General features: G+C 43.3%; 1 long non-coding RNA gene across 4 annotated transcripts; it reads right to left on the reverse strand.

The window, feature by feature from the left end:
- Positions 1 to 4,071: 4,071 nt before the first annotated feature.
- On the reverse strand, positions 4,072 to 17,871 carry LOC102549740 (uncharacterized). 4 transcript variants are annotated; one of them, XR_015635676.1, is made up of 6 exons: positions 17,183 to 17,871; positions 16,016 to 16,100; positions 14,630 to 14,769; positions 10,108 to 10,189; positions 8,669 to 8,769; positions 4,831 to 5,790 (listed from the first exon to the last, which is right to left on the reverse strand). It is a non-coding gene; the product is annotated as an uncharacterized LOC102549740 (long non-coding RNA). The 4 variants fall into 4 exon arrangements; XR_015635675.1 differs by lacking the exons at positions 8,669 to 8,769; positions 10,108 to 10,189 and having other exon boundaries at positions 4,072 to 5,790; XR_015635677.1 differs by lacking the exons at positions 8,669 to 8,769; positions 10,108 to 10,189; positions 16,016 to 16,100 and having other exon boundaries at positions 4,072 to 5,790; positions 17,351 to 17,871.
- Between the last annotated feature and the right edge of the window lie 50 nt (positions 17,872 to 17,921).

Raw genomic sequence — 17,921 nt, forward strand, 5'->3', positions numbered from 1 at the left:
CCTCCCAACCAGGCTCCCAGGTATGACCTTACACACTCAGTCGTTTTACTTTGTGAGCTCTGGGGAGCCCATGGGTGGAAAACTATCTGAACGCTGAGATAGAAAGTCTTGGTCCCCAAATGTCTGCACAGAGCAGAGACCCTCACATCAGACAGCTATTTCAGAAACGATCCTTGTCCTTTCAGCAGTGAGTCAGGCCGTTGGTATTTCCAGCAGGTATCCTTATTTACTGTCAGAGTTTGAGTCTTAACTGTCCTCCAGAACAACATGTGTTGAAGAGGAGGTCACCCAGCTGAAGCCACTGTTAGGACAGAGCCTTTGAGAAGCGGGGCTGTGGGAGGAGGTACGTCCTTGGGGATGTCCTTGAAGGGATAGTGGGTTCTAGCTGCTCACCTTCAGGGGCTGAGCAGCCTCCCCTTCTGCTCTCATCCCGGTCATGATGGAACGCTTTGTCCAAAAGGTAAGAGGTGCAGCTTAGACTGAAGGCAGAGTAAACCTTTGCTCCTTTTAAGTTGGTCGTGTCAGGTATTTTGTCACGGCAATGGTAAGTTCATTAACATGCTTACCCTAGTAGCTGATTTTTTTTTTTCTCTTTTTTCTTTTTTCCGGAGCTGGGGACTGAACCCAGGGCCTTGCACTTCCTAGGCAAGCGCTCTAACCACTGAGCTAAATCCCCAACCCCTGATTTTTTTTTAACATGTTGCACATACATGTTTTCAAAAGAACACTGGACTTTTCTATTAAAATGTCCCTTTTATTATGCTGACATACTTACATACATGCCATTAAAAGATGCAACCTTCTGGGCTGGAGAGAGGGCTTGGCGGTTAAGAACCATGACTGCCAAAAAAAAAAAAAAAAAAAAAAAACCCAAAAGCCCTGTCTGCTCTTCCAGAGGTCCTGAGTTCAAATCCCAGCAACCACATCGTGGCTCACAACCATCTGTAATGGGATCTGATGCCCTCTTCTGGTGTGTCTGAGGACAGCGACAGTGAACTCACATGCGTGAAATAAATAAATCTTTTTAAAAAGATGCACCTTCTGGTTATAAATGCCCCGCCTCCCCTCCACTTTAGGCGGTGTGCACAAAGCTGCACTACTTGGGGCTGCAAGGGAAGAAATGCCAAATAGCGAGACCGTCAGCAAGAGACACAAATTCTTCTTTTCTCAAGTCAACAGGTCTTATTTTTATTTTAAAATACATAAAAGTACAAACAAAACTAAGCACGCCATATCCTGCCCACTTAGAGCTAAGTTGACACATTTGCTTTGTTTTGTTTTTTAAATTTTGTTATTTAATTTTAAAGTAAAAATGATATATATTTAAGGAGTACAAGGTGAAGTTTATGTATGATCTATAGTGATATGATTACCATAGTCAAGCTAATTAGCACATTTATCTCTTCTTATAGTTACAAGTATATATATGTATGTGTGCACTATATATGAGCATGTGTATATGTATATATATGTGTGTGTATGTGTATGTATGTGAGTAGGTGTTTATATCTGTGTATGTATATGTGTATATATATGTGTATGTATATGTATATATATATGTGTGTATATAAGTGTGTGCATGTATGTGTGTATATGTATGTGCATGTGTGTATATGAGTATGTATATATGTATTATGTGTATATAAGTGTGTGCGTGTGCCTGTGTGTGTGTGCCAAAAGCACTTAAGATCTACTCTCCAAGCAAATTCTATGTATGTAACGAGACAGGGAGTCTGGGCAGTTAGCTCAGTTGGTAAAGAGTTTGCTGCACAATCCTAGGGAGTTACTTTCGATCCCCAGAACCCATACAAGTATGTGACAATGGTGGCATGTGCTTGTAAACTGAGCACTGGGGAGGCAACTGGGGATCCTTGGGGCTGGCTGCCCAGATGGTCTAGCGAGCTCCAGGCCAGCCAGAGGCTTAGTTCCAGAGATGGATGGTGTGTCTGAGGATAGTTAAGGAAAGAAGAGTTTATTCAGGGTCTCTGTGTGAGGGCGCTGTCGTCATGGTAGAGAAGGCGCCACAGAGGGAGCTTGAGACAGTGGGACCTTGAGGCAGCCGCTTGCACTGCACCCATAGTAGAAGGAGAGTAATGAATCCTTAAAGTCAGCTTGGTTTCTTCTTTTTACCCAACCCAGAACCTCAGCCATCACTTCTCAGCCTTTTGGCTAAGATCAAGTGCAGAACCTCGGTCAATGAAATGCTGCTATCCACGGTGAGTGTCTTCCTACCTCGTTACTCTAATCTGGATGACCCCTCTCGGGCATGCCTAGAAGCCCTCTCCTAAGTGAGTCTATATCCCGTCTAGTTAGTCAATAGAAATCACCACAGGTAAATACTTCTCACCACTGGGGTCTATTACAGCGGCCCAGGCTCCACCCATTACATGTACATTTCAGACATTAGATAGCAATGAAACAAAAAGACACCAAAGGCATGTGGACTATCTCTTAATGAGGACCAAAATGCTTCCACTTACATGCCTCGAGCTCAACATATGGATATCTAGCTGCAAAGGAAGCCGGGAAACGGTTTATTTGAAGACATCATGTACTTGAGTTTTATCACTAAGGAAGAAAGCGAACTGCCGTGGGAGTAATGACCAGGAAACAAAGAAAAACCACTCAAGTTAATCACTGAAAACGTACTCCCGTTCGGGAAAGTCAGCTTGCACAAAGTGCGGTTTTAGATATGCATCCACATACAGATACATATGGACATTTTCTTGTTTATAATTAAAAATAAATAAGCAGGATGAGGGTGTAGCTCAGGGGCAGAGCTCTTGGTGTAGTGTGAATGAGGATCTCACTTCCATCCTCAGGACCATAAAAGAAGTAAGATGGGATGCAGATGGTTACCATATCGAGCCCATTCTTAGCCCATCGGAATTCCCGTGTAGTCAGTGAATTAGGCGTCCTCTGATGTGTGGCATCGCTTACACGCATCCTACAGGAAAGGAAGAAGTCCCCTCTGCACTGCGGTCCTGGCCGTGCGGAGAGAAAATTACACGCATATGCAGGCACGTAACATCAGGCCGCACTTGTTCAATACCTGCAACAGCACTGAGACTGCTGCACTGAGCTGTGGATTGACAGACAATCTCTTCCGTGCCCCTTTACGCCTGTGATGTGTTCACAGGAACAAGAAGTGCTACATTTGCCATCTCTGGAAGGCTGACTACCATACGGGACCATGGAGAAAGTCTGGGAGAACATAGCATAGATAACTCTTCAGATTACTTAAATGGTAGACACCTCTATGTTTTCTTTCCGTGGACGATCATTTACTGGCTGGTAGCATACACTAGACTCACCCCCTCCCATTTCCTATAATATTAGTTATAATTTGTGTCACACTGCAGTGTGTTTTTAAATTGTATCTATTCTTAACACCATATTTTCCCTAATGACACAGAATATCTGGGGGCTCGAGTGTCCTCAGCGATCTGATGGTGGGAACATCCAAAAAACGACTCTTAACAAGTTAGAGCCAATGGACTCCCTGCCACACAGGATCTAGATTCCCACTGGAGGTAGATGCAGTTTGTGTCATGACAGTTCTTATAGAAACAGAAACTAAGTGGGTGTACTGGTCCCCAGGGTGCAGTGAGGCAGCTAGCCCTGTGTCAGATGCAGGTGGTCTGCCCCAGAGACAGACTGCTTTTCTATGGCCTCACATCACCCTCCCATAATCCCAGCAGAGGCACCATGTGAACCAGGCACAACCGCAGAACACTGCCACTTATATTGTACTCTGCTTCCAGACACATCCCTCCCCAGGCCTGCCTACTGTCTAGTTAGAAAAATAGCATAAGGATATACAATGACCTGACTCTCGAAATCCCTATCCTTAGGAGTGCCCAACATCAGCTGAAGTGGCTAGGGAGGTATAGAATCAGTACTGGAAGGTTCAGTTGGCGCTGCTGACTTCCTTGGTGGGACCCTTTGCCTTGCTTTGCCTCAGGAAGACAGATGGGAACCTTCGAGGCAAAGGTGTTGGGGAAATTTTCCTCCATGCAAATTTTATCTTGCTGCGGAATCAAACACCAGTCTGTTTCTGTACGCGCCCGCTCATTTCCTCCTCACCACACGAGTCTTTTATTTGCAATCACGTTCGCATATTCTGGGCATTGCACGTTGGTTCAGTTCACAAGGGGAAGGAAACAGATAAGGATTTTGTTAATGGGTCTCTTTGTGCATAAAAAGAACTCCCATCTCCCCTCCCACACGCTGTCCTGAATTCCCCTCTTCCTCCTCCAAGTCTTACTTTTTCTCAGAATGTCTGCGTGCCTGCCGCATGACAGTGATTTTCCCTGGTAATTGCCTTCTTCAATAAGAAACTTTACAACAGCGAACCCCACAACACTTATGTATAAATCAGGGCTGCTTTAAGGCAAAAAAAAAAAATCAAGTAGAAAATTAAACATGGTGATTTTTGACATAAAAAAAAGAGAAAGACTCTCTTCGACACGAGTAGAATCTTGACTGCTGCCCCAAACATTTAAATTTAAATGATAACCCTCACCAGACCTGTGTGCACTTGAGTTTACGGTACAGCGTTTGGAGGAGGTAAATCGTGACTTTATTTCAGCATACTCATCTCACAACTCTGCCTCACTCTGCCTTTTACAAAAGTAGGGTGGGATTCCATGTAAATCTCAGTTGTAGAAATGAAAGTGATCATGACTTGGTAATACCCGGGGTAGGGGGCAGGCGCCTGTGCCCTGAGCTGACAGTGGCCAGCATGAGGTGAGAGCAGCATACCTTCTCTGGGCACGACCAACCCCACACACACCCCAAAGAAAGGATGGTGGTAGCAGTAGTTCTCTTCCCCTTGCAATAGCGACAACAAAATGATGCCACAGACAAAAACTGTCCCACCCACTCCATCTGTCCTTTGCTGTGCACCCACGGCTCCCTCATTCCACAAATTAATCTTTCACACATTTTCCAACAAAAAAAGTGTTAATGTTATAAAAGGAAAAAAAACAAGGAAAACAGAAAGGGCTGTGTAGAAAATAAATTAAATTTAAATTTGATGGCAGTTATGACTTTTTTTATTGACTATAGGAGCAAACACTCCCATCAAATTGGTGCACTGGCACATAATTAAAACTACAGGGCACCCTTAATGATCTCTGACAATGATCGCGTGTGCGGTTTTTTTTAAATATAGCATGCACATTTTGTCCAATTTGGGTCTTTTTTCCTGTTGCTTTTGTCCTCTTTCTGAGTGGGTATTATTCATGAACCGAGTCTTTATTATCTATTTGGCCATCTGCATAGCATTGGCCATAGTCCCCTGTATTGTAATTTTGAGTGAAAATAAGGACTATGGGAGATTGCAGCCCTAAAAATAATAATACTAGCTGTGAGAACTCGAATTAAAAAGAAGGAAAAAAAAAAAGCACGAGGGAAAGCACTTGGGATGGAGGTGAGGTTTGGAGGCACATGGCACGGAGGTAGGAAGCATGTAAACTGTTTTGGGAAATGGGATCTGGACGTTCGTTCTGAGCAAACCAACATCTACTCCCACTGCTGAGAGGCCCTGCTGAACGGGTGCTTCTTCAGGCTCTGGTGTCCTTCAAGGAAAACAAAAATCTGTTTTCTCACGAGATCCTCTTGTTTCAGAAGATCCTCCTGTTTCGAAAGTTTGTAGACCTCCTAATGGAGTGGTGGCCCCAAATTCTAGCACAGTGCTCTTTAGCCGATGATGAAGGTGTTAGGTCTTGAATGCTCCTGTTTGCCCATACCGGGTCCCTTGTTTTTAGTTCAGTGAATGACGATTTTCTAAAAATAAAAAAAAAAAATTAGAACAGTATTTTCCATTAAAAAAGATTGTGGGGATTGTAACTATAACTTAGTATTAGGTAAAGCACTTGCTTCCTGTGTATTCAGAAGGCCTTGGGCTTTATCCCCTGAAACAGATATGTATACATGCATGTGTGTATGAGTATACCTGTGTAATGTATGTATGCATGTATGTCCATACCTGTATGTATGTATGCATGTGTATGTATATTTGTATAGGTATTATGTGGGTATGTGCATACCTGTATGTATGTATGTGTTTATGTGTATCCCTGTATGTATGTATGTATATATGTATGTATTATGTGGGTATGTGTATACCTGAATGTATATATGTGTGTGTATATGTGTATACCTGTATATATGTGTATATGCGTATACCTATAAGAATTATGTATGTATGTGTATGTAGGTATATGTATGTATGTATGTCAATACCTGTTTTTATGTATGTGTGTATGTGTATATCTGTATGATGTATGTATGTGGGTATGGGGATACCTGTAAGTATGTATGTATGTATGTATGCATGCATGTATACGTGTGTATGTATGTATGTAGGTATTTTAATACCTATGTTTATGTATGTGGGTACAGGGATACCTGTATGTGTGTATGTGTACTGGTGAAAGATGAATGGACTGAAAACTGGTAGAACTTCTGCTTCTGAACGCTGCCTGATTTTATTTGGTTCTCTCCATCTGCCTTGCCTCCTTTTGACCTTTTCTTTCTGAAATTCTCCTCTTATCAGGGTTAGACTACCTTTTCTGTCTACTTCTCAGATTTTCTTGCAGCCACTGGGAGCCTATCAAAGTTAGCTGATTGAAAAATGGAAGTGAATTACCAAAGACACATATTCCTGGGAAGAAGTAAAGATATGGGACTACATTATATGTATAACAGTAATATTTTAGTCTCAGATGCAAAGGCAAATATTCTCCATGCTTTTAGTATATCTTGTAGTGTTTTCTCTTATTGAGTCCTATTAGAGGAATATACAATTAAAGCTACACACACACACACACACACACACACACACACACACACACACACTGCTTGCCTTAGTACTAAAGGAAGATGAAATCTATCAATTATCTCATGATGTAGAAAATGAATTATTTACTTATGCTTAATAGTGGCTTAAAAGAACTTCTCTTCTGTATTTCTCTCTTTCTAAATTGGTTTATTATGTAGATAGTAACAGCCTACATGGCATAAACTCTCCAAATTTGGAAAGTTCAAGCTAATGGCTTTCACATCCATACCGATTCACCTAAAAAGAATGCAGCAGCTCTCAAATCAAGACAGCTTCACTTCCAAAACAGCCTGTGCACGCCGGTTCACATTGAGTAAAACTTAGGCCATATTAGTTTATCGAGTTCCATAAGTCGATAAACTATTATGGGTTTAGCTCAACTTGCATAGATAAAGAGTACTGCCATTAAAAATGATTAACAGTTCACCTAGATGTGATGGGATATAATTTTATTATATTCTGCTTGGGAGAATTACATCTGCTTGGGAGCAGAGGCAGTTGGGTCTCTGTGAGTTCAAGGCTAGTCTGGTCTACGTAGCTAGTTTCAAGCAAGTGAGAGCTCCATAGTGAGACCGTTTCTCAAAAAGAAAGATAAATAAAATTTAGAGATAAGAGAGTAACATCCTTAAGACTGCTTTGATTATAGATGTTCTAGTGGTCTAGCAGTAGTAAACATTTTAGCACACTGACTGGCACACAGTTTTTAACTGGCATTATAAATTATATCCTGTGTGCTAGCATTATAGATTACCTCACTGAGATATGAAGAAAGTAAAACTATACTTTCGACGCTGGTTGTAGAGTTTGCAGTTGAATTTCTATTAAATTGATATTGAAGTCATTGGTATTTTAAGATCATATCCAGAGCCCTTGTGCAGTACTGTGAGAACCTGGGTAAATTGGTATTGAAGCTATTGATATTTCCCAATGTTACCCGGAATTCCTGTGTCGTGTGTGTGAGGCCCTGAGTTCAATGCCTACAGCTGAGGAGTGGAAAAGGCTAGATTTTCATTTAACATTTACTGTTTCATGTTTGTTTCTTCAAAGCTCCCAATTCTTCCTTAACAGCAAATCCATGGGCGTAAGCACTCGTACTCAAAGGCCAAAATACTTAGTCTTTTATGAAAACACAAGTGACTCAAACTCACGGATTTAAAAATATTTTGGGGCTGATATAATAGGAATGCTTTTAATAATATTTAAAGACACTCCACATTTTTTAAATATTTCGGCCAGCATCTTTTGCTCCAGCCTTTCTTTGACATTACTTCTCCATTCCCAAAAATATTACCCTATGCCACACTCCGTGTGGATGTTAAACATTGCTTTTGTCTTAGCCACAACTTCCAGTGGCTCCGATAACCAGAAATTCCACAACAGCCAGTGAGTGCCCAGGACCTCTCTCCTGCCTTACTTTACTGGGGCTGTAGTCATAGAGTTGACTAGGAAGACAGAAAGGGGGCAGCGGGTAAACAGAGCCCTTGCCCCGAGTGTATTCCTTCTAGCTCCAAGGCTGTCTTTAAGTACCACAGACAGATAATCTCAGCAGCCACGCAAGGAGAGAGCGTCTCAATCACATTTCTGACCGTATCCCTCCTTATGGCTGTGAGAGTTTAATTTTCATTTAAACAACAATAAATACAGGCATAAGGGTTTGAAATGAATTATGTAAGCCCTTTAGCCATAAGCGTTCCATTCTGCCACCGAATGAGCTGCTGTTCTCACTTTGTTTTATGGGCCTCCGAGTAGCCTGTGTTATTATATCTGCCAAATAAAAGCCAGCAAACCATGCAAATGAAAATATAATCTTTTATCTCTCACAGTCGCAGGATGCACCCAGATAGCATTTTTTTTTTTTTGTTAGTTCGGTCCTCTGCGGTGTGGTTTTCTCTGCTCTCAGAAGCCTCTCTTCTCATCAGCATCTATAGAGAGGAAGGCATCTTCATTTATATCCAACAACAGTGTATGTTCTCACCAGAGATGCTGGAGATCACTTATTCTGTTATATTTTGAGCTTGTCTGTCTGGTTCAATAGAGAATACGGACTTTTCCCTTAAATGCAGGAAACAAATAGATGATTTCTTTACAAACTACAACAAATTCTACTTTGGGGTTTTGGGGGTCTGTTTGTTTTAGGTAAAGGTTTTTATTTGCTTGTTGGATTTGTTGTTTTATAAGAAGCAGAGTCTTACTCTATTGGCCAGGAAAGGGCTTTTGTATTGTCCTCCCCTGAGATGACTAGCACTACAGGTGTGGGCCATCATGTATCCCCACACATAACGACTGGATGACTGTGACGAGTTAGCTCTCGGACCCACCAGTCTTGATTTAGGATCTTGCAAAGTCACTTAATCCTTCCCTCTGGACAAGCTCCTCCAGGCGATGAAAGTAACACCCCTTCCACCTCTAGGTTCTGAGAGCTAACTCATCTATAAAGATGAAGGGCTTTCCCCCTTGGTACTCTTACTGGTCTGCCTAGGCTGACCTCGGACACTTGTGTTTAAGCGGTCTTCCTGCCTGAGTCTCCTGAGACCCTGGAGTTCAGCACCATAACACGGAGGACAGAGATGCTATGATCCTACATGTCTCACCATACACACAGGGAGTTTCTCGGTTAGAGCAGCACACCCATGAAAGTAAACTGGAGGCTCAGCAAGCTGGCTCCGGGGGTTATAAGGTGCTCGCTGTGTAGCCCGACTACCTGAGTTCGGTCTTCAGAACATTTATAAAACTGGGAGAACCAACTTCATGAAGCTGTTGTCTGGCCTCTGCATGTGCTCTGTGGAATGCAGTCTCCCATATACCGTGCACACGCATCACACACACAATAACACATGAAGGGTTTTTTGCTGTTGTTGTTAATTTAGAATTTTATACACGAATAAGTACACTCCTCCCTCCCTCTCCAACTCTTCCTGCTCCCAACCACCTCTTCTAAAATTCAGGTGTTTTTTTTTTTTTAAGAATGCAAATTGGCTGGGTGAGGTCATAAATGCCCGTAATTTTAGCTCTTGGAAGGCAGCAGGGGGAGGGGGTACTTGGATACAGACTTGGAAGAAAGAAAGAAAGAAAGAAAGAAAGAAAGAAAGAAAGAAAGAAAGAAAGGAAGGAAGGAAGGAAGGAAGGAAGACAGAGAAAAAGAAGTTGGACATATATTTTACAAAGTAAGTTCTATATCAAGTTCTGCAGTTTGAAGGACATTCAGGTTATGTAAAACACTGCTTTTCCCTAAAACCCCCACATAAATGAAAAAGTCTTACTTTTCTATCAGTTCTTCTTATCCCTTCTTTTTGAAAATATTTTGTGTCAAGTAGCATCCTACATGCTAAGGACAGAAGAATCCTACAAAGAAGATAGGGACGACAACAAGTCACTGGGCGTGGAGTGTGGCTCCGTGGTAAAGCACGGCTTAACTTGAACAAGCCCCAGCACTAAAACAAAACAAATGAAAATAAAAACTGGGAAAGTATCCTAGATTGCGCACATTTTCCTGGATTATGTTTTCGAAGTAGCTCAACCTTTTTTATTTTAAAAAAGTTAAGGTTTATTTGATCTTTCAATTACGCGTATGCATGTATGTGGAAGAGGCTGTGAGACCCGGAGACCTCACAGGGAAGAGGAGAACACCAGAGGCTATGGCATCTTCTGGAAGAACAGGAGAGGTTGTAGCTGCTAAGCCTCTCCAGCCTCTGCAACCTTATTTCTTCCCAATGCTAATTTACGGACCTGGTAAGAGAGCCACTGTGTCAAACGTTTAGCCTAGCACAGGGCAGAAATCCCACAGTACCCACTGAGAGTGGCGTCCATATTTGTTTCTTTGATGCACTCATTGCAAGTGCCCAGTCTTTATCTTTAACTTTGTCCTCTTTCCTCTCTGCCTGTTCAAGTCCCTGAAGGATGGGAATAGAGCAGACCAGAGAGAGCCTTCCTTCCCTGTTTGGAAAGCAGACGGGTGGACACTGTTCCTGTCCTTTGCTCAGCAGCTGCCGTGGAACAATTGCATCCTCGTCCCCAGGCCCAGGCCCTGGATCATAGGGGTCCAGTGACTGTTGGATAAATCCATTTATCCTAAAATATGATCAGTGATGTCCACAACGTCCACATGCCTCCCTGAGAGGACAATAGAGCCCTCCAGTAGGGGCAATGTAAAGCAACTTCGGCGTGCTATGAAAACTCGCAGCCTATCTTAGGAAAACCTGGATTATTGCACTAAGCAGGTCTCACAGAGAAACCAGCCTAACCAAGGAGCGAGTGGTACAAGCGTGAGCGGATGCACACACCAAGGCGGTTAGCAAGACAAAGGTTCAGAAAAACCGGCGGCAGTGGTGAGCCCTGTATGGAGTGTTGGCACCGCTTTACTTATCCTGCTCCTCCGTGCTCCTTCCCCATGCAAGGACCACCATTCATCTCCCCTGGCGGCCTTGCCTTCTCTCCATGTCTTCCCTTACTCTACAGTTACCTCTTCTTGCTCTTCTTTAAAGCCGTCCCTTCCTTCTGCAAGGCTGCATCTAAAAAGTCCTATTGTGAATATGTTGTTCCCCGGTGTCCTGTGGCGGCCCTGTCTGTCTTAGGGAGCTGGTGTCTCTGCAGCTGTCCCCTACCCCAAGTGCTAAGGTAGCACTGAAGACTGACTGACAGTTAGGGTTGTTGTTGTTGTTTGAGATGAGTTCTGCTTACTCCTGGCTGGCCTGGAACTCACTATGTAGACTTTGCTCGCCTTGAACTTTCTTTAGGTCTCTTGCCTTTGTCTGCTGAGTGTTGGGAGTACAGGCATGCACCACCGAAACAGAATGCTTGCTATTATTTTTTTTTAATTTTTCTTCTAACCCAATGTTTCCTTTGGATGGGATCTGGTTGAATAGCCTCAGTGCTACAAAGTAACTTTCTGAGCAATGGGTTCTCAGTACAGGTGCCAGACATTATTAACTTGCAGAGACAGAAAAAAAGTCCCTAAAGAGGGATTTAAAAACCTGTTTGCTCTGAATTCATACTGAAGAACCACTTTCCCTATTGTCTCCCATAAAGTCATTACTGTAGATTCAATTTGAGATGCTTATTTTTTTTACCGAGTTTAATTTAGATACACATTTGCATTGTAAAATGGGTACTTTAAAAATAATCATTTTAGTCTTAAGCATAAATGCTAGTTCTTTGTAAAGGAAGTAACTTCCTGAATTGCATGTGATCGCTAAGGGCAAAGTAAATTTTGGAGTGAGATTTAACCTTCTGTCTGCTCTTTTTACACAGACTAGTTTGAATTTGGTATGTATCAAGACTTCTGTGGTAAGTGTTTAGAATTTCTTTATCACCAAGGGTTTTAACTAAAAGTCTTTTTTAAAATAATGGTTGGGATTGCTACACATCTACCAGACATCATCAGTATATTAGCCACTGGAGTGAGAATCACAATGACATCCATACAGAATAGAACAAATAAAGGGAGAGAGATTGATCCATGAGTCACTGGCGCCTAGTGCACGGCAGAAATTCTTCAGGAACCCTGAGAATGTCGGTCTGTATTTGCTTTTCTGACAAGATGCAAGTGCTCAACTGATAACTTTGGAGCATCTCTTTATCCTCTCTCCCCTCTGCCCCTTCAAGTCCATGAAGGGTGGAAAGAAGCAGACCAGAGCGAGCCTTCCTTCCCTGTTTGGAAAGCAGATGGGTTGACGACGCTGTTTCTGTCTTTTGCTTAGTACCTGGAGTAGATCAAGTGTGTAGTCTAAGCCCCACCCAACCCCTGACTGCCCCCAAGCTGCTTTCTCTCTACAGTGAAGAAAATACCTCATTGGCTTCTTCTATGCTCATTTGCACCCTGTATTTCAACACAACCCAATGGGAGTGGCCAACTGCCACCATGAATGATAGCATTCACAACTATAGAACTTTTATTCTTTTTTCAAAGCAAAACAAATTACTTTTATTTATCATGAATTTCATGGGATTCTAGAGAAATTCATACCCTTAGAAGACTTACAGTAGGTAGAGAGGGAGGCAAGGAGGAGGGAGGGAGGGAGGGAAGGAGGGAGGGAGGGAGGGAGGGAGGGAGGGAGAGAGAGAGAGAGAGAGAGAGAGAGAGAGAGAGAGGGAATGGGAATGGGGGATGATAATGTTATAATCTTTCTTGCTAGAACTTACTCATTTGGAAAAGTCACGTATGTGAGATTATTGTAGAAAAACCCAACGGATGAAATAAAGGCATTTTTTAGTGATATAAATTAATGTGCCTTCTAACATAACAGATAGGTTTGTTTCAGCATTTGGTTTCAGGGGACCGTGTGTGATCGTCAAGGACGGTAGTGTTGCCTGTGCCTGTATATTAGGTTGACATTTCAGTACATGCTAGCTGTTTGAACTCCCATTAAGAGATGGTAGCCAGGCTTTTTGTTTACCCAGCTTGGGGTGGAGTTGGGGCTGTGGATGGGTAGTACAGTGCTTGTCTAACATACACAAGGCCTTGAGTTCACTGTAAGCATTAGGGGGTGGGGGGAGGGAGTGGTCTAGTATTATGTATGAAGCAAATGATGGATACACACAAAGCAAGCACAGGAGTGACTATAAAAGCACCACTGTGTGTTCTTAAACTTCCATATGCCTTATGAAACAACATATTTTATAAGAGAGAAAAGACACTAAGAAAGGGGGCCACGGGTTAAAAAGCTACTGAATATCATCTGTACTTTCCCCCTAAAGCCTTGGAAGTCAACAGCCCTGGTTCCAAGCAAGCCTGAACTCTCTTGGCCTCCTTCAGCCCCTACACTGTCAGAGCTCCAACTTAAGAGTAGGCAGCTGAGAACTTGCTACACAGGAAAAACCGTTCTGAGGACACGGCATTATTTCCTCTCTTGCCCTTCACCCTCAGCTATTTTGAATTACTGGTGTAGCTCACTCTGTTCTCAGCACAGGAGTGACCCCACTGCCCCCGCAGCCCCATGCAAGGGCCTTCCCTTAAGAGTTTCTAACACTGTTTCTGGCTTAGGGGCTGACAATCTAATGTAATCACCTACAATGCCGGGCAATCACAGTTCAGAGATTTAATGTATAGATAGACTCCTATACCACACAATCTGTAGCCCGGGAATGACTTGATATATAGTGTGCTCTGCAGAATTATAAATGCGTGCACATTTTAAAAAAATTATTGGCTGGATATGGTAGTGCAGCCTTTAGTGTCAGCTGTTGGGAGGAAGGGACAGGCATTCTCTGTGAGTTCAAGACTGGCTTGGTCTAGACAGCAAGTTCCTGTCTGGTAAGGGCTACATTGTGAGAGCCTGCCTTTAAGAAGAAATCTTTTTATTATTTTGTAAGTGTGTGAATGCAGGTGAGCGTATGTGTAGAACTTAGAGGACAACTTTCAGGAGTGAGTTCTCGTCTCCCACATTGTTGAGGGAAACCTTACTATTGCTGCTGCAGAGCTTAATCCAGATGAGCCAGCTGTCAGGAGGTCTAGAGTTCTAGGTGCCCCCTGCCCTATGCATGAATCAGGCTTTTTAAAACTGAGGGGCCTCAGACCAATACTTATATCTGCTGAGTGGTTTCACTGGCCTCAAATGTACCTATGTGTATTCTCTCTCTCTCTCTCTCTCTCTCTCTCTCTCTCTCTCTCTCTCTCTCTCTCTCTTTCTCTCTCTCTCTCTCACACACACACACACACACACACAGAGAGAGAGAGAGAGAGACAGACAGACAGACAGCAGATGACAGACAGACAGGCCCTCAAGGAATACACTTTTTGTTCACCATTGTGGTGTGAGTCCCAGTTTGTTTACTTTAAAAACTCACCGTTGCAGCTGTGTTTCCGTGCCCATTCCTTCCTTCAGACCACTTCAACCTGCTCTTTTCTTGGAGCCATAGAAGGGGTTGGGGGATGCTGGGAAGCTGAGGCAGGAGGATTCCAAATTTCGAGCTGTCCACAGTGGTACCTGTCTCAAATAGCAGAAAGTGAATAGAATCCTATTCCTGTGATGTATGGAAGGCAGTGAGTTTAATAGAAGCTTGAACAACCTTTTCTATTTTAGTGTGCCTTTTCTCTACAGATCTATAGATTAAAAATCAGAACCAAACATGGTAGCTGCCTGGGGTGCAGAAGCAGATTGGTTACTTGACTCTACAACTTCGAATACAGCCTAGGCAATATGGGAAGCTCTTACCTAAAAGTAATTAATCAGATTAAATTCTAGTCACACTTCCATACCTATTAATAATTGCTACACACCACACACCTTGGATTATCTAATCGTTCATTGTGCTTCTAATTCTACCTTTTTAGTAAAAAGTTACAACTATACATGAAATTGGTAAGTTTATAAACCCAATATTTAAGATTTACTCTCATCATAATCACGTTGCCTGTAATAAAATCAGTAATGGTTTTTCAATGCTCTGACTTGTGATCCACCAGTCACTCATTTATGGAACTAATCATCAAACCAACATTTATTCTGTTAAAACTGTTATTTTTTGACTCTTATGTTATGGAAATGGAAAACTTGTTCTCTAGCAAGAAATCTCTTGTATCATTTTATTTTCGGACTCCCGGAAAAGCGTGAGTGGATCAGAATTGTGGACCAACCTCACTCCTTCAGAGAGAAAACAATGGAGTATTTGCTCCAATTAGGTTAGTGTGGGTATTTTTCTTCACATTGGTTTTCACTGTGTGAGGTGGGCATGGAGGGTAGTCTGTTAGCTTTAAAACAACAATGGACTCTGTCAAGTCTCTTCGTTTCATGGTTAGTTTGTTTAAACTATTGTATAGGAGTGGGTGGACCTCTACCCAGAAACACACTTAAGGGGAGTTATTTGGACTCCGACATTTTATCTCCCATGGGTACAATGGATGGAGACTACAAACAGTAGCCCTTCTGTATACAGCACCTCTGACACCAATCATACTTTATTATTTGTTTTTCTATGTTGATTTTCCAACCAGAAGTATAGGTACAGTTTAAATGAAGGGGGTGGAGGAGGGAGGAGAAAAAATACATTGTACCAAGGACCTTGGATATGACTGTCATAGCAGTAAGGGGTGACAGACTGGCTTCCTTAAATATTCACTTAATTTGTATTTCCTGGACATACTTTTTCTGTTCTCAAAATGGATACTAGTTACGGCTCACAAGAAAAACAGCCCTGAAATAAAGCAAGCCATATTTATGACTTTCGACCCACCAGTGTCTTCTGGCTGTCTCTGGAACTGTTAGCCCCACTTGCAGGTACACTGTGTAAAACCGTTGTCAGAGCTGTGATTTTTGTTCTGGATGCCATAAAACGGAGTCTAAGTTTTGGTGGATAATCTGAATGTCCAGTTTTGTTTCAAATTTACGATTTGATATCCTGACATTAACAGCTACTTTACATCTATTAATCAAGAGCCTTGTAAGTTCCCTATTGTTAGCTTTTAATTGGTAAAGCTTGGCTTTATGAATACAAACATCTTTTTCCTTTTATCCTCTTGAATTCTCCATGAAAAAACATAGATTCCTTTTTGTGCACGCTCTCTCTCTCTCTCTCTCTCTCTCTCTCTCTCCCCCCCCCGTGTGTGTGTGTGTGTGTGTGTGTGTGTGTGTGTGTGTGTGTGTGTGCGTGTGTTTCATTCATCTAAATACTGGTAGCCCGGTGTGGTGGCTAATCTCAGCCCTTGAGAGACAGAGACTAGCAGATCTCTGTGAGTTCTGTAAGTTCAAGGCCAGCTTAGTCTACATAGTGAGTTCCAGAACAGCCAGACTATCTATGGAGAAACCCTGTCTCAAAAAGCCAAACCAAACAGCAACAAAAACCACTTGTAAACGCCCCTAGGGTGTAACATTGAGAATTGGTCTTTCTTCTGGGAAGCATGAGGTAAGGGATTCGGGTTGAATCTGAAGACTGCCCTGAGCACCTCCCGCCCCCAATCCATCATGAGGATTTAAGAGATAAGAGTAGAAACCATTATTGTTTCCAACAGAATATCAATATCAGTTTTAGCAATTGGGATACTGTGTTTTTGTGTTTGTGTGTGTGTGTGTGTGTGTGTGTGTGTGTGTGTGTGTGTGTGTGTGTGTGTGTGTGTGCGCGCGCGCGCGCGCGCGCGCGCGCATTAGCAATTCAATGTCTGATTTGCCCACACAATTACTTTCAACTTCTTTACTCCTTTGACTTGGAAGAAAGAGAAAGCAGATTTTGCTCAGCTGCACGGTTTCCTGGTGAGTTGGTTAGCAACAAGGCTTGCCAGTCAGGGTTCACATAGCAAAGAGTAAACACATTTCATTTAGACAATTACTAGTGTGTTGAGTTCCTCGCTATGCAGTTTTCTGTTTTATTGTCTTCAATTATTTTCTCCCCCGCTTGTTACTCAACTTTTTACTTGTGTGTTATTCTTGCCTTCCATTATATCCAGAGCAGAAATTTTCTACATTTCCTCTTTGCTGGTTAGCCACAAAGAACAGGTAGGGAGGAAGTTTATCTGAAGGGAGAGAGGTGCCACATGTCTCTGCCTTCCTTACAAAGCCGTGGCTCCTTACGCACCAACTAAGGAACAGGCTAAAGCGTCTACAAGTATCAATCTCACTGGAAAGGTCTAAGACCGGTCTCGGGGCAATGTCTTTGCTTTTCACGGTACAGACGGGACGCGGGGATCCTGAAGAGAAACGCAGCTGCAACTTAACTGAGGACGCCGGGAAAAGGCGCCTCTCACAGCCGCCTAGGAGTTTGCAGCTCGCATGCACCTGGCGACCGACACGGCAGGCCGGAGGCGGCGCGTCCCCGAGGACGCGGCCCGGGCCGGCGTGCACCGCAGGAGGGCCAGACTCAGCGGCCCCAGGCTGGCCCTGGCCAGCTGCGGCCCCGCGCGCTCGGCCTCCCCGGGACACCTGCCCCGAGTAAAAGTATACTTATGGCCGTCGCGGTGCACGCGGACTCGCTCGCTCCACACCCCCAGAGCTCGCTAGTCTCCAGCCTGGAAGCAGGCCCCTCCCCGCGCAGCTGTCGCCGCCGCCTGCGGGCTCCTTTCACTTTCTCACGGCCAAGTCACCCAGAGGGGAGCCACTGCCGCCGCCGCCACCGCCGCCGCCGCCGCGGTCCACGAGCTCCGCCCCTC

Source organism: Rattus norvegicus, chromosome 13 (assembly GCF_021556685.1).
Source record: "Rattus norvegicus strain SHRSP/BbbUtx chromosome 13, alternate assembly SHRSP_T2T, whole genome shotgun sequence".
Classification (NCBI taxonomy): Eukaryota; Metazoa; Chordata; class Mammalia; order Rodentia; family Muridae; genus Rattus; species Rattus norvegicus.